The sequence below is a fragment of the Tachyglossus aculeatus genome, chromosome 9, assembly GCF_015852505.1.
Source record: "Tachyglossus aculeatus isolate mTacAcu1 chromosome 9, mTacAcu1.pri, whole genome shotgun sequence".
NCBI classification, from domain to species: domain Eukaryota; kingdom Metazoa; phylum Chordata; class Mammalia; order Monotremata; family Tachyglossidae; genus Tachyglossus; species Tachyglossus aculeatus.
The window spans coordinates 36,328,645-36,351,195 of NC_052074.1; the positions used below are offsets into that span (position 1 = coordinate 36,328,645).

The window sequence follows — 22,551 nt, forward strand, 5'->3', positions numbered from 1 at the left end:
GACTTTGAGCAAGTCACTTAACTTCTCTGTGCCTCAGTTACTTCATCTGTAAAATGGGGATTAGGACTGTGAGCCCCCAGTGGGACAACCTGCTCACCTTGTAACCTCCCCAGCGCTTAGAACAGTGCTTTGCACATAGTAAGCGCTTAATAAATGCCATCATTATTATTATTATTATTATTACTCTGCCCAGGGCTGCCAGCATTGAGGAGGCCTGTGTTGAAGTTCACCCTGCCAGAAACAGAAGACAAACACAAACAATGGCAGATGTTTTCCTGAATCCAGGAGGTAGGATGCAATTTGCCTCATGTCAGCTGCTGACCAGGGCACCGACCAATGAATTTGGGCTGCTGCCTTGGCTCCGGCCCTTAGGCGCGCAAATCTGCATACGCAACCATCACAGTCACACATCTGGGGCGGGATGTCACATTGCAGCTGTGCCCAAAATGCCCCAAGTCACCGCCCAGCAGAGGAGTTTCTTAATGCAATTTTTTACCAATTTTCCCAATTCACCTCCCCACCACAGCGCTAAGAATAGCCCCTTCCTCATCTGGTTCTGGCTTGATCAGTGGCCATGACCCCCCATCTCCAGGATCTCACCCCCGTGGCCGGCTCTGCGTCCTGACCATCCACCTCCCATCACACAACTTTGTTCCCTGCTCCCCCTCAGTGGGGCTGCGGGACACGTAGGTGCCCAATGTCAGTCCCCAGATCCACCCACCTCAGAAATGGGCAAGGTTCTGTCTCCTGCTGTCCATCCCTGACAGGGTGAGGTTCTCCCCTGCCTCTCCCTCCAGCACTGGGCCAGCTTCACCTCAAAGCCCATGAGGCCGGGCTTCTGCCACTAAGGATCAGGTCCGTGAGGTACCAACCAAGCTGGCAGAATTTGCTAGACCTCTGTCGGTGCAGCTTGGCAGCAGCAGTGCCCAAGAGACTCTTCGGGTTTGGGAGGGGTAGCGGGGCAGTCCCTAATGACCCTCATGAATACTGGGCTCCCAGACACAGGTGACATCATGTGTGCTACACCAGGCACAGCATAGCACGATGATATTGCACGCCATTTGTGGAAGTTTGCCAGAACTTGGAGTATCACCAGGGCCCCCTCCCCTCAACCCCTGACCTTCTCCTCATCCAAGAGCCTTCATGCCTGCCCTGCCCAGGAGGCTGAGAGCCCAGGTGCCGCTTCTGAGCTGTGGGGCTTGGCGGCAGGAGGCTGGGCACTGAAAATAAAAATAAAATAAAAATCCCAGATGGTGCCATGTCCATCGCAGCCAGGGGTCACCCGGCTGAAACTGGACTATCCCCATGAGACTAGGCCTTCTACATCATTTCGGCTCTGGAAAAAACCTATCAGAGCAGCCCCACTGGACAGTCCCAGAGATCAGCTGGACTGGGGAGGGGGGAAGGGGGAGAGGCGAGGGCCACGGGACAAGGGCCCCAAAGTGAGGCCAAGTCTTTCTAGGACTCATTTATTCATTCATTCAATCAATCATATTTATTGAGCGCTTACTGTGTAAAGAGCACTGTACTAAGCGCTTGGGAAGTACCAGCAGCTGAGCATGTGCAGTGAGAGCTGGGAAAGCATCCAGCGCACATGCTCTAATTCAAATGGACCTCCAGGTGCCAGTGGGATTATACCTGACCCAGGTCCTGTTTCTCCCTGAGGCTGGGGATGCCCCGCAGAGGGGTCATGTGACTACCACCATCAATGCACGGAGAGTAGTGGCTGGTGGGGGATGGGTGAGACCAAGTGTCTGCCCACAGAAGGCCTGAGAGAAGAGAGAAGTGCAACCAGAGAGGAGCTCGAGGAAACCAAACATTGGGCCTGGGAAGAACATTCACCAGGTCAGAGGTGCCACGGCCCAATAGGTCAGACCTTTTCCATGGGCAGGGACTGAACCAGCACCAAAGGTCCAGGCGGAAGACTGGCATTTGAGCTAGCAATTGAATCCTGGGGGATGGACACTGAATTGTGGCTGGAGTTGGGGCTGAATAGCCCCAACACAGGCACCTGATATCACTGTCCAGTTCCCTCTGACCCAGCCGCTGTGGCTGGGCTCGGGTCTGTAGCTAGGGCCATCCGAGGCTCTGCGGCGGCCGTGGCCATGGCCGAGACTGTCGGGGAGGTTGTGGTCAGGACTGTAGGGGAGGCTGTCGCCAATCATTCAACCAATGGTATACATACATTGTCATATTTATTGAGCGCTGTGTTTAAAGCACTGTGCTAAGCACTTGGAAGAGTACAACAGAGTTGGTAGATGTGATCCCTGCCCACAGGGAGCTTACAGTCCACAGGCCACTGGTTCCTGTGGAAAGTGGGAGTTGGAGGATAGGCCTGTCATGGGGATACAGTCCCGCTTGGCCCCGGGCATGGGGGAGGAGGCTTTATGTCCTCCCTAAGGCCCAAAACTCCATTTTTGTTTCCTGCCACCCACTCAGGCCACACTCAGGACTACCACCTAAAGCAACCACATGGCCAGCAAGGAAATAGGAAAATTAGCCAAAACTCTGCAGCCTGGTGAGCAAGGGACTGACTGCAAGAGGAAAGGGGCTCAAAGAGCTCTGGCAAAGACACTTCCTGACCACAGTGCAGGGAAGGGAAATAGAGACCAAAACGGAAAGGCTTGGCAGAGCCAGCCCTGGGCGTGCCCCAGGTGGACCGCCTGCTCTGAGCCCACCTCAGTGGTCGAGAACAGCAGCAGCATGGGGACCAGATTCTGCCTGGCCTCTCCGAACTGCGAGCTATAGTGCCCCTCTCCCAGTCCAATCAGCCAGACTATGAGTGGTGGCTCCTGAGGCTTCTCCCAACGAGCTCTAGCCCCAGAGAAACATGGCAATGAGCTCCAGCCTCAGAGAAACCTGCCACGCTCCATCCCTTGGCTGAGCGGTTTGGTGGTTCCAAACAAGCATGCAGACATGAACTCCTCAGGCCCGGGGAATGCTCTTCCCCTTGCCTGCCCAGATTGTAAACGCCACTAGATTGGGAGCTCTTTGAAGGCAGAGACTATATCCATCAACTCTGTTGTATTGTATTCCCCCAAATGCTTAGTACAGTGCTCTGCACACAGTAAATGCTAGGTAAACAAGCAGCTTGTGGGGACCCAGGGGAGAGGGGAAGGAGAGGGGAAATGGGGAAAAGTTGGGGAGAGGGAAAGGAGGGAGTGTTATGGGAGGGAGGGAGAGAAGGGAAGAGGGGAAGTGGAGAAGTGGGGATCCTTGTGTGGAAATCCTGGATATTTCAGTGTCCAATTAAATGACAGACATATTTGAAACTCTTCAAAGGTAGGAATTCCTGAGGATGTGTGCTTGTGGAAGGACAGCAGCTTGGGTGTACAGTCAGTCAGTTCTTTGCCTTCCAACTAGTCAGTCAATCAATCATATTTATTGAGTGCTTACTGTGTGCAGAACACTGTACTAAGCACTTGGAAGAGTCTAATTAGAGTTGGCAGACACATTTCCAGCCCACCACAAGCTCACAGCCTAGAAAAATCTCATTAGCGCCTCTCAGTCACCTGAAGACTTTACTCATATCATTTTGAAGATCACGAGACAACCACTCCTCCTGGATAAAATAAGTCTGAAACTAGATTTAATTAAAGCTGAAAATACCAAGCTCGTTAGAGCCAGAAAATTAACTGGTAGGCACTCCAGCCCACTGCTATCAGTGGCAAGGTTCAGCAGTGAGACAGGGAACTGAAAACATCTTTCAGTTTGATTGGCATTAAAAGCCCTCCACTACACCTCAGTTCTTGAGTGGAAGTTCACCTCCAGTCCACACCCCAGGGACCTAGAAAAGGTTCCTGTCTTGTCTCCCCCAGGTCCCACAAGTCGACACTCAGAAATCTGGACTGTGAGAGCAGATCCGCTAGCAGGCTGACTGCTGGGCAGGGAAGAACAGCTGGCTCAGGTCCAAGCTGGCAGAAAGAGCTATAAATTACAGTTGGATGCAATGTCAGGTAGGTGATATGGGGCAGAGGGCAGGGAGGGGGGCAGGAGGGTGTTGGACAAACAGGCGATTGACCCCTCCTTGGAAGTCCTGCAGATTATTCTGAACCTCTCCCCAGAATCAGAAAAACACTGTGAGCTGAAATGTGCTCGACAAACAGGTTGTGGACTGACCTGCACCTGGGAACCTTGGCCAGGCTACATGCTTGCGCTGCGGCCCAGACCTAAGAGTCAGCCCTGGTTTCAGCTAACTAGGCAGTCTTCTGTTGGAAGACACACAGATGGACAAGGGTGTTCAAAAGTGTTCTTTGGATGTCTGACAGTGTGTCACCAAAAAGTATCAAGATCCAGGCAATACTAAAGTAGGACAGGGCACTTGGTGTGTCCAACCTTCTTTATGGTTGTGAACATTGTACACTATGCTGAGTATTGAGAGCTGGTCTAATGCCGCCAAACGTATCTGTGTACAACTTTCACCACCAAGCGGTAAGGCAGGATCGCAATCACTGTGATTCTGAAAAGGGTCAAACCACCAGTGCTGCAGCAATGCGCGCCACATCGCAGTCTTCGCCAGCTGGGGCGAGATGGGAGAAGAGATGACAGCAATTTTCCAACAGCTACTCTATGGCGAGATGAAATGGAACAACTGAGGAATAGATGGACAGAAGAAATGCAGATGATGTGGCAGAACCGCAGGCGGCTGGGAGACACTAGCAGCAGACAGGTCAGCCTAGCTGGTGGCAATCAGAAGTGGTGTGATGGTCTTAGAACAAAGGCTTTGGGGAGGTTGTGGCATCAAGAAGAAGAAAAGAAAAGCAGTGCCAGGTACTGTGGTAGCAAATGCAACAGCACAGCAAGGGGTAATGGGACAGCCCCCAACGCGGAAGGGAACATCAGTCACACCTCGGCCCCTCTAGCCCACTCATATACTCCCACTGCTGGGGCATCAGCTTCAATCCTGGAGGACAGGTATACAGGCAGGAAAGTAACTAGCACACGGTGTTTCCAAGTGCTCTGGTGGTCCAAGACTGGAGGGCCATGAGCCTGACCAAGTTGGGCATTGCTCAGCAGCAGCAGCTGAGAGTCCTGAATGGCCGATTCTCTGGTGGAGCACGCCAGATCTTTGCGAACCTGCAGCCCGCAACTACGGCTCTAAAAGACCCTTTCAAGTCAAATTGATTTTTTTTAAATGGTATTTGTTAAGCGTTTACTATGTAACAGTCACTGTACTAAGTAGTGGGCTAGATAGAAGTTACTCAAGTAGGACATAGTCCATGTCCCACATTGGGCTCCCAGTTTTAATCCCCATTGTACAGATGAGCTAACTGAGGCCCTGAGAAGTGAAGCGACTTACCCCAGGTCATACAGCAGACAAGTGGCAGAGCCAGATTCCCTAGGTCTTTCTGATTCCAGCCCCGTCCTCTATCCACTAGGCCATGCTGCTTCTCTTCTTTTTGATCAGTCCTGGCAGGCTAACAGTGAGGATGTTTACAAGCCGGAGGCCCAGTGGTGCTTCGTGCCTGGAGGGGGCCCCCAAACCCCTGCTAGTTCCCCCCGAGCATGCAGGACCCTGGGCTGGGCTCCACCTCTGGGAGCAAACTGAACCCTGTGATGGGGCCGCGCCAAGTCTAGTGCCGGGGAGTTTGTGGTGGTGGCCAGACCTGGCAGTGGCGGACAATGGGAGCTGACCGTGGGAGCCGGTGCTGGGGACAGATGGTGGGAGCGGTGGGCAGACACCTTGGACCCCGCCTGACACTGCCCTGTCCAGCTGCTGCCCAGGGTGAGACTCACAGCCAAGACTGTGAGCCCACTGTTGGGTAGGGACTGTCTCTGCATGTTGCCAACTTGTACTTCCCAAGCACTTAGTACAGTGCTCTGCACACAGTAAGCGCTCAATAAATACGATTGATTGATTGAATGATTGATTACCGGCTAGCCACACCAAGTCTGGAGGGGTCTCTGTGGGGGTCCCAGGGGTTGTGGGGCAAGCAGGATCAGGACCCACAGGGGTTGGGGGGGGGGGGGTCACTGGGCCCAGGGAGGAACTGAGAGCTGTGAAAGTGGGAGGAAGAGGAAGAGGACAAGGCCCAGAATTCATCTTTAATAGCACCAAACTGGAAACCAGTCGCCCAACTGCTGGGAAACTCCAACTGAGATAAAAGCCTCAGGACAAATGCCTCCTTGAGGTTTACTGCCACTGCTGCAAGTGGAGACCAGACCGCTGTCAAATGTGCCATGGTGGCTGGGCCCAGCCAGGGATCCCTGCTGAGCCGGGATGGCAGGCCTCCCACCGGACTGTAGAGAAGCAGTTTGGCTCAGTGGAAAGAGCACAGGCTTGGTTTCTAATCCAGCTCCGCCACTTGTCAGCTGTGTGACTTTGGGCAAGCCACTTAACTTCTCTATGCCTTGGTTTCCTCATCTGTAGAATGGGGATTAAGACTGTGAGCCCCACTTGAGACAACCGGATTTCCTTGTACCCTGAGAGCTTAGAACAGTGTTTGGCACATGGTAAGAGCTTAACAAATACCATAATAATTATTATTATTATTACCGGACATCCGGACCCTGAGGGACAAGTGCAGCTCGGGCACAGAGTTGGGCCTGGAAGGTCAGCCCCCGGAGGACCCAATACTGGCACTCCTTGGCCCACTCCCCCTGCTGCCTGTCCCCCTAGGAGGGCCAGTGTCCCCAGGATTGGGCCAGCATCCACGGCCGCCTCCCATGGTGACATCCAACAGGCAGGACTCAGAACATCACCCCAGTCCAGCCCAGGACCAAAACCACCTCCGCCTTCAACCCAGGCCAACCTCACAGCCAGATTTCCTCTGGGTCCTGATTTTGGCTCCCAGGCTGCACCAGGTCTAGGTGCTGCCTGTTCCTCTCTGACCACCCATTTCCCACCCTCCCACGCCTCACCCTTGCCCCAAAGCAGGAGGAAGTCGCTGCTCCAGTGGCCCCAGATCAAAGGGAGCATCAACGTCAAACTCCTAGAGACCATACGAGGTCCAGCAACTCTGGGTCTCTGTTTGACTACAAAGCTCCCTGCCCTGCTGTGGGGCCCTGGCATCCCTACTCAGCAATGGGTGGGGGAGGTGGGAGGGGGACACGAGGCAGTGCAGGGACCTTGGGAGAATGGAGATTTGATGTCCGCTGTCCCCTGTGCCCGGCCTCAACGCCCATATGAACGCACCCTGGCTGGCAGCTCCTGGCCTCGTCTCAAGTTCCTCCTTTCCTCTTCCCAGCCAGGGGACAGACAGGAGCAGGGGTGGGGGCCAGGAGGGAACCAGGGGCAGGAACAATAGTGGCTGGACAGAGACTCCTCCATCAGCGTCTAAAGACTGTGAGCCTTATGTGGGACAGGGACTGTCTGACCTGATTATCATGTGATTATCAGCATGAGAAGCAGTGTGGCCTAGTGGAAAGTGCTTAGACTTGGGAGTCAGTAGGATCTGGGTTCTAATATCGGCTCCTCCACTTGTCTGGTGTGTGCCCTGGGGTAAGTCACTTAATTTCTCTATCCCTCAGTTATCTCATCTATAAAATGGGGATTAAGTCTATGAGCCCCATATGGGATATGGACTGTGTCCAACTTGATTAGTTTGTATTTACCCAGCGCTTAGTAAGAGCTTTAATACCATAAAAAAAGTACAGTCCTTGGCACATAGTAAGCGTTTAAAGACCACAATTATTATTCTGAAGACTATTGTCTCCCGAACACTCCCAGAAACACCGAAGGGAACAGAACATGATGGTAGGCTGAAGTAGTGGTGGACATGTACAGCCCAACAGTGGGCACCGCGTCCTCACACACAAACAGCCCTGTGGTGGTCACCCCGTCCTCTCACACAAACAGTCTGGCAGAGTCCCGCTCCCTAACAGGCCCCCACTTCATCTGAGTAAGGTAGCAATGGAAACGGAACCCAGTTGGCTGGCCTAGCCAACTGGGGGCAACCATCCATCTGGGCAACCGGGAACAGAACAAAGTATCACTGACTCAAACACAAACTCACAGCTGTGTCCAGACTATTACTGCCCAGCAGCAGAGCCACTCCCGCAGGCCACACAGCCTCAAACTCAGCCCAACACCCCACCGGCAGCAGGAGAAACAGTGTGGCCTAGTGGATAGAGCACAGGCTGGGAGTCAGAAGAACCTGGATTCTAATCTCTCTCCCCCACTTTTCTGCTGTGTGACCTTGGGAAAGTCACTTCACTTCCCTGGGCCTCAGTTACCTCATTTGTAAAATGGGGATAAAGACTGGGAGCCCCATGTGGGACGGGGACTGTGTCCAACCTGTTTAGTTTGTATTTACCCCAGTGCTTAGAAAAGTGCCTGGCACATAGTAAGCGCTTAACAAATACCATAAGAAAAAAACAGGAAAAAAAAACCCATTGCCACCCCCACCAGCTGGACACTAGCCCCCAGCTCTTTCAGCTCCCACCACTATTCAAACACCCACAAGAATGGGCCACAGGTGGGCAATTAACAGCTCCCTGTCCTTCTGGCCTGGGCACCTCAAATCTCAGCCTGAATCACAGTCTAGGCCCAGGCCATGCTGACCCCTGGCTCCGATCCGCATGGCCAGGAATGGACATCTAACACATTTAAGTCCTCCCTACCCAGAAACCTGCACACAGAAGTCAGCAGGTGGTGGTCATAGGAGAAAAGACTGAGGAGCAAATAAAGGAAAGAGCAAGGAGGAAAAGGGTTTATTTTTAGAGCAGAGCCCTGAATTATTAATAGCAGCCCTTCTTTTGAAGGAAACTTCAGTATAAATGGTTCTCTCACACCAAGGAAGACAAAAAGATGAAAAAGAGAGACAAGAGCAACTGACCAGAGTAGGCCATCTGCAGACAGGGTACAGCTCAATGGCTCAGGGGGACCCTGAGTCCGTCCCTTCCCCCCTTATACCCCTCTTTAACCCCACTCGCGGTCCAGTGTCACCCTCCCACAACTCTGTTATACTGTGGACTCTCCCAAATGCTTAGTACAATGCTCAGCACACTGGAAGTGCTCAAAAAATACCACCAACATCCTCCCCATTCATTCATTCATTCATTCAATCATATTTATTGAGCGCTTACTGTGTGCACAGCACCGAACTAAGCGCTTGGGAAGTACAAGTCGGCAACATCTAGAGACGGTCCCTACCCAACAGCGGGCTCACAGTCTAGAAGGGGGAGACAGACAACAAAACAAAACATATTAACAAAATAAAATAAATAGAATAAATATGTACGAGTAAAATAAATGGAGTAATAAATACGTACAAATGTATATACATATATACAGGTGCTGTGGGGAGGGGAAGGAATGTAAGGCGGGGGGGATGGGGATGAGGGGGATAAATAAATAGAGTAATAGAGTAATCCCCATCTCACGAGCCCATAACCTTGGCATTATCCTTGACTCACCTCTCTCATTCAAACCCATATGTTCAGTGTGCCATGAAATTCTGTCACTTCTAACTTGACAACATCTCTAGAATCCACCAATTCCTCTCTATCCAAATTGCTGCTGTGCTGACCCAAGCACTTGCCATATCTACTGCCTCAGCTTCCCTGCTGATCTCCCTGCCACCAGTCTCTCTCCACTCCATATTTCACTCTACTGTCTGGATCATTTTTCTGAAAAACGGTTCAGTTCCTGTTTCCCCATTCCTCAAGACACTCCAGTGGTTGTCCATCCACCTCTGCATCAAACGACTCTACACTGGCTTTAAGGCACTCAATCAACTCTCCCCCTCCTACTTTACCCCACTCACCTCACATTACAACCCAGCCTGCACTTTGCTCTTCTAATGCCAATCTATTCACTGTACCCTGATCTCATCCCTCTCACCTTTGATCCCACTCCCTTGGAGAACTCATTTGCTCCCGTGGCTTCAGCTACCACCTATATGCAGATGATTTTCAAATCTACAGCTCCAGCTCCCATCTCTCTCACCTTCTCTGCAGTCTTTCATTTTCTCCTACCTTCAGGATACCTCTGCTTGGTTGCTCCGCCGACACCTCGAACTTAACGTATCCAAAACAGAACTCCTTATCCTTCCACGCAAACCCTGTCCTCCCACTGACTTTCCTGTCACCTGACAGCACCCCCATCCTTCCTGTCTCACAAGCCCATAACCTTGGCGTTATCCTAGACTCATCTCTCTCATTCAACCCACATATTCAATCTGTCACTAAATCCTGTTGGTTCACCGTTCACGACATCACTAAAATCTGCTCTTTCTCTCTATCCAGACTACTATCACATTAAACCAAGCACTTATCCTATCCCACCTTGACTAGTCCAACGTCCTCCTTGCTAACCTCCCAGCTTCTGTCCCTCCCCACTCCAGTTCATGCTTCACTCTGCTGCCCAGATTGTTTTTCTACAAAAACATTCAGTCTGGGTTTCCCCTCTCCTCAAGATCCTCCAGTGGTTGCCCATCCACCTACACATCAAACAGAAACTCTTTACCATCGGCTTGAAAGCACTCAATAACCTTGCCCCCCCTCCTACCTCACCTTGCTACTTTCCTATTACAATCCAGACCATACACACTTCACTCCTCTAACTTCAAACTACTCACTATACCTCGATCTTGTCTATCTCACTGCCAACCTCTTGCCCACGTCCTATCTCTGGCCTGGAACAGCCTACCCCTTCACATCCTACAGACAATCACCTTTCCCTACCTTCATAGTGTATTGCTGGCACATCTCCTCCAAGAGACCTTCCCTGAGTAGGCTCTCATTTCTTTTTTTCCCCCATCTCCTTCTGTGTCACCCCTGTACTTGGATTTGCACCCTTAATTCTTCTCTCCCTTAACCCCACAGCACTTATATAACCCTTTTCCTCAGCTCCCCCTCCCCGCTCCATCTCCCCAATTCACTCCCTTTGCTCTAGCCCCCCAACCCACAGCACTTGTGTATACATGTACATATCTATTATTCTATTTATTTACATTAATGCCTGTTGTTTTGATTAATACTTGTTTTGATGTGTACATATCTATAATTCTATTTATTTATATTGATGCTATTGATGCCTGTTTACTTGTTTTGATGTCTGTCTAGACTGTGAGCCCACTGTTGGGTAGGGACTGTCTCTATATGTTGCCAACTTGTACTTCCCAAGTGCTTAGTACAGTGTTCTGCACACAATAAATGCTCAATAAATACGATTGATTGATTGTCTCCCCCCTTCTAGACCATAAGCCCATTGTGGGCAGGGATTGTCTCTCTTTATTGCTGAATTGTACTTTCCAAGTGCTTAGTATGGTGCTCTGCACACAGTAAATGCTCAATAAACAATTGATTGAATGAATGAATATCTGCCATTTATTTATTTATATTAATGTCTGTCTCCCCTCTAAACTGAGCTAAGCTCATCGTTGGTAGGGAACATGTCTAGCAACTCTCTTGAACTGTACACTCCCAAGTGCTTAGTACAGCGCTCTGCACATAAGCCATCAATAAACGCAATCTATTGATCGATCCATTGCCCCGTCTCCCTTTGGCCCTTCATATCCGACAGACTACAGCCCTACTCACCTTCAAAGCCCTAATAAACTCACAGCTCATCCAAGAAGCCTTCCCTGTCTAACTGCTCCTCTCCATATCCTATTTGCCCTTCCTCCTCTGCATCACCTATGCATTTGGGTCTGTGCCCCTTAAGCCCTTTGATTGGTACCTCATCCCCAGACCTAAAACACTTTTGTACATATCCTTATACTCTGCTGCTACCCCATCTGTAATTATTTTAAGGTTTGTCTCCCCTACTAGATTATAAGCTTCCTAAGGGCAGGGATCATGACTACTGACTCTATTGCATGTGAATTCTCCCAAGTGCTTAGTATTCTGCACCCAGTAAGCACTCGGTAAGTACGACTGATTGTTTGATCACAGTGCTCTGCTCATAGTGAGCAGTCAAGAAATACCACTGATTGATTTGATCAATCTTTCCCCTCACACTCCGAGCCCAACTCTAGGCCAGCAGACTCCTTCCCTAAGGAATCCTGGACCTGGGCAGCTGGATGCCAACAACTCATCAGCACATCAGGCAAAACACCCGAATGAGGATCACTGGAGTGAGAATGAAGAACCCCTCTCCCCCGCACCAGACAACAGTGGACTTTAAACTGAACCACAAACAAACATGTGTTAACCTGAACAATCCCCTCCTTCCCTCCAGACCCCCAACCTCAAATGGCAAAGAGAGTCCAGGTTTGGGGTAAGCTGGGTTTTATTGCCCAACAGAGTCCACCAGCAGACTACATTCAGGACCAGATGGGTTGCTGGGGCTGCGTTCCAGGCAGATAGTTCCAAAGCTTCACACTCCTCTCTCCCTATATGTCCACCTTGGCCCGACCCAGCCCTCATCTGCTCCATCACCATCATCCCAACTCCTCCTCTCCCATCCTTCCTCCAGACATCTCTTTTACTGTTTGTCTATTGGGCCATGTTCTGTGTCCAATCAAGGTCACCTCTTGTGGATGGAGCTATGAGTGTCCTTGGGGTTTTTTGTTGCTTTTTTTCATGGTATTTTTTAAGCACTCTACTATGTGCCAGGGACTGTACTGAGAAACAGCAAGGCTTAGTGGAAAGTGCATGGGCTTGGGAGTCAGAGGACATGGGTTCTAATTCCAGCTCTGCCACTCGTCTGCTGTGCGATCTTGGACAAGCCACTTAACTTCTCTGTGCCTCAGTTACCTCATCTAGAAAATGGGGATTAAGACCGTGAGCCCCACATGGGACAACCTGATTACCTTGTATCTACTCCAGCGCTTAGAACACATAGTAAGCACTTAACAAGTAGTAGTAGTAGTAGTAGTAGTAGTAGTAGTAGTAGTGAGGCCCAGAGAAGTTAAATGGCTTGCCCAAGGTCACAAAGCAGTCAAGTGGCAGAGCCTAGATTACAGCCCATTACCTTCTGACTCCTGGGCCTGTACTCCATCTTCTTACACTGGCCCTACTCTCACTACTGCATTTGTGCTTGTTTCCATAACTTCCCTTTAGTAAGCATGTGCCAGCTTTCTAGTTCTTCTTTACTCTATCTCTACCCTTTCACACATACCTTTATGGCTCCCCATCCTAGACCAACTCCCCTAACTTACTTTGTCATAAATATGACATGCCCTCTTCCACAGTCTCTGTTTCCATCCTCAATGTTACCCATTTCATTCCCCCAATATTATGCAGCCGTAGCAGCTCTTAAGAGGTGCCCCTTGAAGGTAAGCCCCTAGAGCATCCAGCACAGTGGCCTGAGAGAAGCGTACGAGCTGGGGTACAGTGGGATAAAAGAGTAGGAGGAGATGGGCAGATTGAGTACCTTAAGCCAATGGTTAGGAATTTCTGCTTGATGCGAAGAGGGACGGGCAATCATGAGGAGTGGGGAGACAGTCCCAGAATGACATTTCAGAAAAATGATCTGAGCAATGGACTGAAGTATCGACTGGGCCAGAGTGGACAAGAGTGATGGTTGTTTGGATGAAAAGGGAGGGGCTGATCCTGGAGATGCTTTGAAGGGAGAACTGACAGGATTTGGTGATAGACTGAATACAGAGGTTAAAAGAGAGAAGAGCCAAGGATGATGCCAATGTTGCAGGCTTGTGAAATGGAGAGGATGGTGGCACTGTCGGCTGGATGACAAAGTTAGCTGGAGGAGAGAGAGAATTCTGGAGGAAAGATGAGGAGTTCAGTTAAGCTTGGGGTGCTGGTGGGGCATCCAGGTTACAGATGTCCTGGAGGCAGGAGGAAACAAGAGATAGCAAAGAAGGGAGGTCAGAGCTAGTGAGGTAGCCTGGGGAGTCACTTAGAGGGGGCAGGCACATTGGCTTCTGACCAACACCCCACTGATCCACTCAAAGGGAAGGGTAGAAGACAGATTGACCAAGCAGCACATAAGGCACCACCCAAGATCCAACACAATTCCGGGTTCCCTGTGTTTTGGGATCCACAGTCCAGATCTCTGTGAACGGTCAATTCCAAGGACGAATTATTCACAAGTAGCCAGTCTCACTCGGCGTTGCAGAGGGCCCGCAAGCGTGTCCCAGAAAGGTCATCGAGAGAATCCACAGTGTGCATGGGCAGTGTGCACGCATTCAAAGAAATAAACAAAAACAAAGATGCAGATTCGGCCACCAAAGTGAGCTGGTCAGCGGTGCCCATTCTGCGACACTGGCAGGAGTTGAGGGTCAAAGGGTCATTGGTCAGGTTCTGGCCAGTCATCCCAGTGAAAAGCCAGTGGGAGAGAGGATTTGATCCTGTCACCTCATCAGTCACCCTTGGGGCAGGCCTATATATTGGTTTGAGACTGTCTTTGCATAGTACTCTTTTTACCAGTGCACATTTCTGATTTACCTTGTTCCTACCTAATGGGCCCAATCTGTGTCTGTTTGTCAGTTCCCCTTTAGACTACAGCACCCCTTTTCTCCTTCAGGAGGCCTTGCCTGATTAAGCCCTCATTTCTCCGACCCACCCTCCCTTTGTCACCTACGTGTTTGGATTTGTACCTGTTAAGCACTTCTATTCATTTGATCGCATTTATTGAACATTGACTGTGTGCAGAGCATTGTACTCTCGCAAGTGCTTAGTACAATTCAACAATAGTCACATTCCCTGCTCACAGTGAGCTTACAACCCACCACTAGCCCCCAGCACTTATGTCCATATCCTTAAGCTCTTCCACTTTCCCATCTGTAATTTATTTTAATATCTGTCTTCCCCGTAGACTGTGAGCTGGGATTGTGCCTACTGATTACACTGTATTGTACTCTCCCAATCAATCAGTCCTATCCCAAGCATTTAGTACAGTGCTCTGCATACAGAAAGCACTCAGTAAAACCACTGATTGATCAGTTAGGTGGGATCTGTGTTGGTAACTTTAATGTACAGTTCTTAGAGACCCAGGGGTGCCCTGTACATGCTAGGCCCTGTGCAACATTGACGGAACAGGACAGGGTCCCTAGACAGACAAGAGACTCGGAGGATCACTGTGGTCCTAGAGAGCAGAAGGGGTGAAACTGAGCAAAACTCAGAAGTCCATGGGGCATCCCTGGGGAGAGGAAGTGAGGCTGACCTGCTCCTCTCTGGGACTTCTGAGAACCAAATGAGAGACTACAGAAGGATAGCTTGGGACCAGAAACAAGGAAGAACCTCCCTGGCTGTCAGGGGTCAAACCAAGGAATGAGTGACACAGAAACCCCTTAGTGGGGATGTGAATGTCCCAGGGCAGGAGCAGATGGGAGGGAGAGGTCAGTCACTGCCTGGGGTAGGGGTGGGGTGGGCAGGGGAAACGGATGGACACTGAATTGGCTCCCTGACTGTGATCTGTGGAAGGGTAGCAGGGGAAAGGAAACAAAAGGAAACCTGAGACAGCAGGCAGGCACGGTGCTCAAAGCGACCAGCTGCAGCACACCCTGTCCAAAGCTTGCCGCAGCAGGGTCAGGGCCAGTGCCCAGGGGAGCCGGCTGAATTAGAACGACATGGAATGTGGGCCGGCAGGCTCCACAGATGGAGGCAGAAGTCACCACAAGAATGGACACAGGGAGGAAACCTGAGGCTGGAAGTACAAGCTGCCACCCCAAGCCCTAGGGACAGGCCACCCTGGATCCCCTGGCTGAGGAAGGTTGGGGGGGCAATGGCAGCCAGATAATAATAACAATAATAATAACAATGATGATGGCATTTGTTAAGCGCTTACTATGTGCAGAGCACTGTTCTAAGCACTGGGGGGGTTACAAGGTGATAAAGTTGTCCCACGTGGGGCTCACAGTCTTAATCCCCATTTTACAGATGAGGTAACTGAGGCTCAGAGAAGTTAAGTGACTTGCCCAAGGTCACACAGCAGACATGTGGTGGAGTTGGGATTCGAACCCAGGACCTCTGACTCCAAAGCCCGGGCTCTTTCCACTGAGCCACGCTGCTCCTCAACCCCAGGGTCTGGCCACTAGGACACTGCCTGCTCCCCAGGTCTGGGGAACTTGGGAGAGAAAGGCAGAGGAAAGATTTGGGGCTTGGGCGTCGTTCCCCCGGTAAACTGATTTCCGTTCTTTTTGGAAAGCCAACTCTTGCCTCTGACTCCCAGAGCACCCGGGGCAACGATGAATGGGACCACAGAGTGAGAGCCACCCTGCCCTCACTAGGTGAGGGGGTCCCCCAACATCTCTGCAGATCCCAAGGGCTGTACCACAGTTCTACACTTGACTGTGCCTGTGCCCAGCTCCACTGCCTCTCTTAGGGACCTTACTTTATTAATACTAATAAAGATAATAATATTTGTTAAGCACTTCATATGTGCCAAGCAATGTACCGAGTTTTGGGGTAGGACACCTGTCTACATGTTTTGTTGTATGTCTCCCCCTTCTAGACTGTGAGCCCGTTGTTGAGTAGAGACCGTCTCTATATGTTGCCAACTTGTACTTCCCAAGTGCTTAGTACAGTGCTCTGCACACAGTAAGCGCTCAATAAGCATGACAATGAATGAATACAAGATAATCAGGTTAGACACAGTCCTTGTCCCACATGGGGCTCACAGTTGAAGTAGGAGGGAGACAGGTGTTTAGTCCCCATTTTACAGATGAGAAAACTGAGGTCGAGAAGTTAAATGACTTGCTTAAGGTCACCCAGTAGATAAGTGGAGGAACTGGGAAGGGAACCCAGGTCCTCTGACTTTCAGGCCTCTGCTCTTTCCACTAGGCCACGCTGCTTCCCACAAAGGACAAGAGGAAATGAGGACACATATGCTCAGACACTAAAGTGCCAAGGCAACAAGAACATGAGTAACTCCACCCAGAGACCACACTATGTTTCATCCGGTTGAGTGGCACCAGGACACTCGGAGGAATCATGCCAGGACATTCAAGAGTGCTCTGCATGTAGTAAGTCCTCAATAAATAGCACTGATTGATTGATCCGCCCTCAGGGATAGGGATGGACTACCTCAAGACAGCAGGTCCCCTGGTTCCCCTCCACTGACCCTTCAACCACCTCCGGCAGACTGGTGGGGCACAACTTCCCCTGACTGCTTACTGTTTGGGAAGGTGGGGGATCTTTCCCCCAAATCTGAGCCCACCTCATAGAGTCAACAAGATCTGAGAACTCCAGCAGTCCCAGAGATTCTACAGCCATGAAAGTGAGATCACTTTAATCACTGTCACCAGGATCACCACTGAATGAACCCTTCTTACAGATCTGCCTGTCTTACAATTCAGTGGTCAACCGTGTGCATGTGTTTGTGTGGGCACATTCACGTGCACATATACTGGCAGATAAAACTGTCCTTTGTGTAAAGGGTTACCTAAGGATGAGAGCGTGGCTGAAAAGACCAATTGGGGTCGATAGTTCTGACCACACTGTGCCTCCAGTCAGGCTCCTGAGGCCAGGCCGTGTCATCTGTAATGATAGGCTACATACTCTCCCCTCTAAGTTCCTCGGGAAGGCTCTGATGGGTGGCTTGCAAGCCTTGGGATTGGCTTACGCGTAGTTTAGCCATTTGGCATAAGCACCCAGGAGCCCACTAATAGCTTGATCCGCTTCATCTTACCTGCCTGTTCCACTAATTTGGGGGTGAGGCTCCAAAACCTTCCCCGATGAGGATGGAGATGATGGAATCTCCTGACAAGAGCAACAGATAAATCTTGGCCTTGGACTTCCTCAAACGACTTTATCCAGAGCCTCAGCCTCAGTCAAGGGGCTCCACTGATCCACCAGCCAATCTGCAGTTGCCCTCTAGGTCTGACTTAATTGATAAATCTTTTAGTAGCTTTGGCAGCCTTGCACGATCCTCTGAGATTCCTTTCTAGCCACCTGATCCTTGTTCACACTAGGCCTGCCACTCTTCAGGAACTTTCTTGTTCTCTTCACCTGGGATACTTTTCATCGTTCCCCCTGGTGAACTCTTTTATCTGGCCAATCAATCAATCACATTTACTGAGCACTTACTATGTGCGGAGCACCATACTAAGCGCTTTGGAGAGTGCAATACAACAGAAAGCCATTCAGGGTTTCTGCTAGGTGCCATTTTTGTGTGTGTTGAAGCCCTCACTATTCAGGTCTGCTTCACTGTTTCACTGTTTCTTCGTCTAATTTCCTCTTTTCAAATGAAATATCCTGGTGCTGTGGACTTGGAGAGGTCTTTCAGGCAATCAGTGGTATTTATTGAGCACTTATGTGCAGAACCCTGTACTAAGTCTTCAGTAGAGTACAGATAGTTGGTAGACACATTCCCTGTCCAACAATAGCTTAGAGTCTGCTGGAGGAGACAGACATGAAAAGAAATTACAAATAAGTATGAAAGTTCTGTGGGGCTGAAAATGGGGTGAATATCAAGTGGTTAAACAGTACAGATCCAAGTGCAAGGATGATGCAGAAGGCAGAGAGAGAGGGCTTAACTGGGGAAGGGCTCTTGAAGGAGATGTGATTTTGGTAAGTCTTTGAAGGTGGAGAGAGTGGTGGTCAGTTGTTTGTAAAGGGGGAGGGAGTTTTGGCCAGAGAGAGGACGACATCGAGATACAGTGAGTAGCTTGGCTTAAGAGGAGCAAAGTGTGCAGGCTGGATTGTAGTAGGAACTCAGTGAGGTAAGATAGGAGGGGTAGTGCTGAGTGCTTTTAAAACAGATGGTAAGGAGTTTATGTTTGACGGAGAGGTGGATGGGCAACCACTGGAGGTTCTTGGGGAGATGCAGACTGAACAATATTTTTTAGGAACCTGATCTGGGCAGCAGGTGAAATAAGAATTGGAGTGGGGAGAAACAGGAGTCAGAGAGGTCAGTGAGGAAGCTGATACAGAAGTCCAGGCAGGATAGGACGAGTGCTTGGATCGGCATGGTTGAATGGATGGAGAGGAAGGGGTGGATTCTAGAGATGTCATAAAGATAGAAATGACTGTAATTTGTTACAGATTGTATTTGAGAGATTAACGGGAGAGATCAGTTGAGGACAATGCCAAGTTTATGGGCTTGAGAGACAGGGAGAAGCAGCTTAACCAAGTGGATAAAGCACGAGCCTGGGAATCAGAAGAATCTGGGTCCTAATCCTGACTTTGCCACTCATGTACTGTGTGACTCTGGGCAAGTCACTGAACTTGTATGCCTCAGTTACCTTATCTGTACAATAAGGATTAAGACTGTGAGCCCCAAGTGGGACATTAGCTATGTCCAACCTGATTAGCTTGTATCTACCCCAGCATTTAGTACAGTGCCTGGCAGTAGTAAGTGCTTAACAAATACCATAAAAAAGGGAGGATGCTGGTGTTATCTACAGAGATGGGAAAGTCAGTAGAAAGAAAGGGTTTGGGTGGGAAGGCGAGGAGTTCCATTCTGGACTTGTTAAGTCTGAGACATCAGTAAGACAGTGCAAGTTGAGATGTGCTGAAGCCAGGAGCAAATGTGAGGAAAGGGGTCTCTGTTCTCTTTCCCCACTATATATCTGACAGTCCAGCACTCTTCCCATCTTTAAAGCCCGACTAAAATCATGTTTCTTCCAGGAAGCATTCCCTGACTAGGCTTTCATCTCCCAACCTATTTTCCCATCCTACTAACTGACCCACACCCTTAGTTCCACCCCAACCCCACTTACGTACACATATTTATACTCAGTTGCTTCCCTTACCTGTAGTTTACTTTAATGTTTGTTTCTCCTGCTAGACTGTAAGCTCCTTGAGTGCAAGGATCATGTCTACCAACTGTGTTGTACTCTGCCAAGTGATGAGTACAGTGCTCTATGCAAAGCAAGTGCTCAATAAGTACCATTGATTGACTGATTAAGAGTGGGAACAAGTGTTTTTAGAAGGCAAGAAGAGGGCTCTCCCACAAAGATGAGATGAGAAGCAGCATGGCTCAGTGGAAAGAGCACAGGCTTGGAAATCAGAGGTCGTGGGTTCTAATTCCGCCTCCACCACTTGCCAGCTGTGTGACTTTGGGCAAGTCACTTAACTTCTCTGTGCCTCAGTTGCCTCATCTGTAAAATGGGGATTAAGACCGTGAGCCCCACGTGGAACAACCTGATTACCTTGTATTCCCCCCCCCCCAGCGCTTAGAACAGTGCCAGCGCTTAGAACAGTGCTCGGCACATAGTAAGCACTTAACAAATGCCATCAAAAAAAAAAAAAGACGCCCTGCACAAGATCCTGTCAGCTGCTCAGCCCTAGATCCTGGATATTGTCTTTCCTTATGTGCTCTAGGACTGGCTGTTTCAGAAAACAGCTATTGATCCACCCGCCCTACCCCCCTCCTCCTGCCCCCAACAGTTACCTCCTGCCCCACTTTCATGGCTGCCCTGCCTCACCTAACATTCCCTGCTCCCTTTCTCCACCCTATCTGGAGAGCTACAGGGCACTCCCACCCTGACTTTTAGGGTTAAATAGCATCCGACAATGAGGTCAAGGAGGCAGGAGAGTCAGTCATTATAGCTGTCCATCTTCTGTCAGAGTAATAAAACCGTGAAATGGATACCCTGAGAACACACCTTCACGCCGGCCGAAATGAATATTAATGCGCACTGAGCTTTATTTACAATTGCTTACTCTAGGCAATTTGGAGCAGTTTAAGCTTTGAATGCATTCTAGAAACCAAATGAGTTTTAACTCCTGCTCCAAGCATGCAGCTGGAACTAGGATACGTGCAGCTGGCTCTAGGGGATGGCCATTCTCACCAACTAGAAGGTGTAACAGAGGATAAAGCCCAGAGCACTCCATAACAGATTTGTTCCCAAAAGACAATGCTTCTCAGTTTGGGCCTTTAGAACCATGATGTTCACATCTCTTTTCAAAAGATTCCGCTGCCTATCTCGTGTGCCTCCTTTAGCCTGAATCACCATCTCTGAAACAGGGATTTTTTTTTCCAAGTCTTTGATGAAATTTCTTCTATTCACGTTAATGAATTAATTTCTTAAGCCCTTTATGAAGTTCTGCAAAGGACTGCCTCTGAAGTGAGAGGATCAAGCACATGTTTAGGGAGGAACCCAGGATTGAAAATCCAACAGGACACATTTCCTTTAACTGGAAGCTTCCAGCTGTCGTAGAGCCACAGCTGGGAAATGGGCCTGTCTCCTTGGGTGGGCTCCCAGACACCCAGAGCTGCTGTCTCAGGACTAGGCCTTCTGTTGCCAGTTTGGGGCCACAGGACGTGAAAAGACGACATAACTGGGAGACCTCAGGAGTGAATACCCTCTAGTTCCACTCAGGGCCTCAGGGGTGGGAAGCAGCAGGGCACAGTGGATAGAGCATGGGCCTGGTCAGAAGATCATGGGTTCTAAGGCCGGCTCTGCCACTTGTCTGCTGTGTGACCCTGGGCAAGTCGCTTAACTTCTTTGTACCTCAGTTCCCTCATCTGTAAAATGGGGATTGAGACTGTGAGCACCACATGGGACAGAGACTGTGTCTAACCCAATTTGCTTGCATCATATCCAGCACTTACTACAGTGCCTGGCACATAGTAAGCACTTAACCAATACCATTAAAAAAAGGCTAAATTCTGCCCAATCTCTCCACACGGCTGAGTTTCCCGATCTCCAAGGTGCTTCCAAAGACAATTGCCCTGTCATAGAAAAAAGTGTCCTCTTAAAAAAACAAAAGCACAAAAAAACCCTTTTCTCCGCAGAGCAGGCACCGCCTCTCCCTGTTGTAATTAAGTGCCCTAAGCAGGTCCTTCCAATCCAGCCAGAAATTTGAACAGAAGCATTTTCCCACCAGCCAGCACCTCAGCCCTGTTTGCAAAGCAAACGCTTCCCCCGCACAACCAGTTCCCTCCCGGTCCTGACCGTGCTGGGCCCTGGGCCCTGCCTCTCTAGACCAAGGGCAGGGAAACAGCAGCTGGAGACCAGCCCTGGTCCGGTGGAGTTGGGGGCCAGGGTCCTCTCCCAACGGGGTATATCAGGGCCAGGGGCTGAGGTGGGGGGTGGTACTGAGTGGCTCCAGGGCCGTTTCCAGGAACCAGCATTTCACTTTAAAACCTTCCCAGATGTTCATGTTCCTGAACGGAGCCTGAGACAGAAACTGCCTGATGCAGGCTCGGCCTGGAGTCTGCTCAAATCCCAACTGCCTGGTAATGTGACAGGAGCACCCCTGAACTCTCCCAAGTGCTTAGTACAGTGCTGTGAGCACAGTAAGCACTTAAATTCCATGGATTGATCTCTACTTCCCCAGTTCCCTGCCTCTCCAACACCACCCAACTCCTATCCCTCCCCCATTCTGAGCTCTCTGCCTTCCCTTGACCACGCCCTCTCCCTTTTCTCCCCAAGCACTCTTCCACCTTCCCAGACCCCCGCCCCCTCCCTCCCAAACCCCAGAGATGCCGTTCTGGGGTGAGGTTGATACGGACAACTGCACGTGGAGCCTGCCGCAAGGACACTGCCGTGGACAGGACACCACCGTGAGCCAGACACCATCGTGAGGCAGACCCTGAGAGTACAGTATCAATCGGCCCAGTTCTCCCGAGCGCTGACTCTCCAAAGCACTGACCCTCTTCCCGATGGACTCACAGGTGGACAGATGGACAGATGGCCTCCACGGGCCTCCCAACCCAGATGGAGAGGCCCGGCACCCGAGGAAGGGCTGCACATTGGATCTTGTGCATTTGGCACGAGGATTTTTCCAAAATTACACCATCGATCAGGAAAATGG

General features: G+C 50.2%; 1 protein-coding gene across 1 annotated transcript in view; it reads right to left on the reverse strand.

Moving 5' to 3' along the window:
• The window catches only part of TMEM163 (transmembrane protein 163), a 44,785-nt gene that overhangs the window by 16,542 nt on the left and 5,692 nt on the right, over positions 1 to 22,551 (reverse strand). The window lies entirely within an intron of this gene.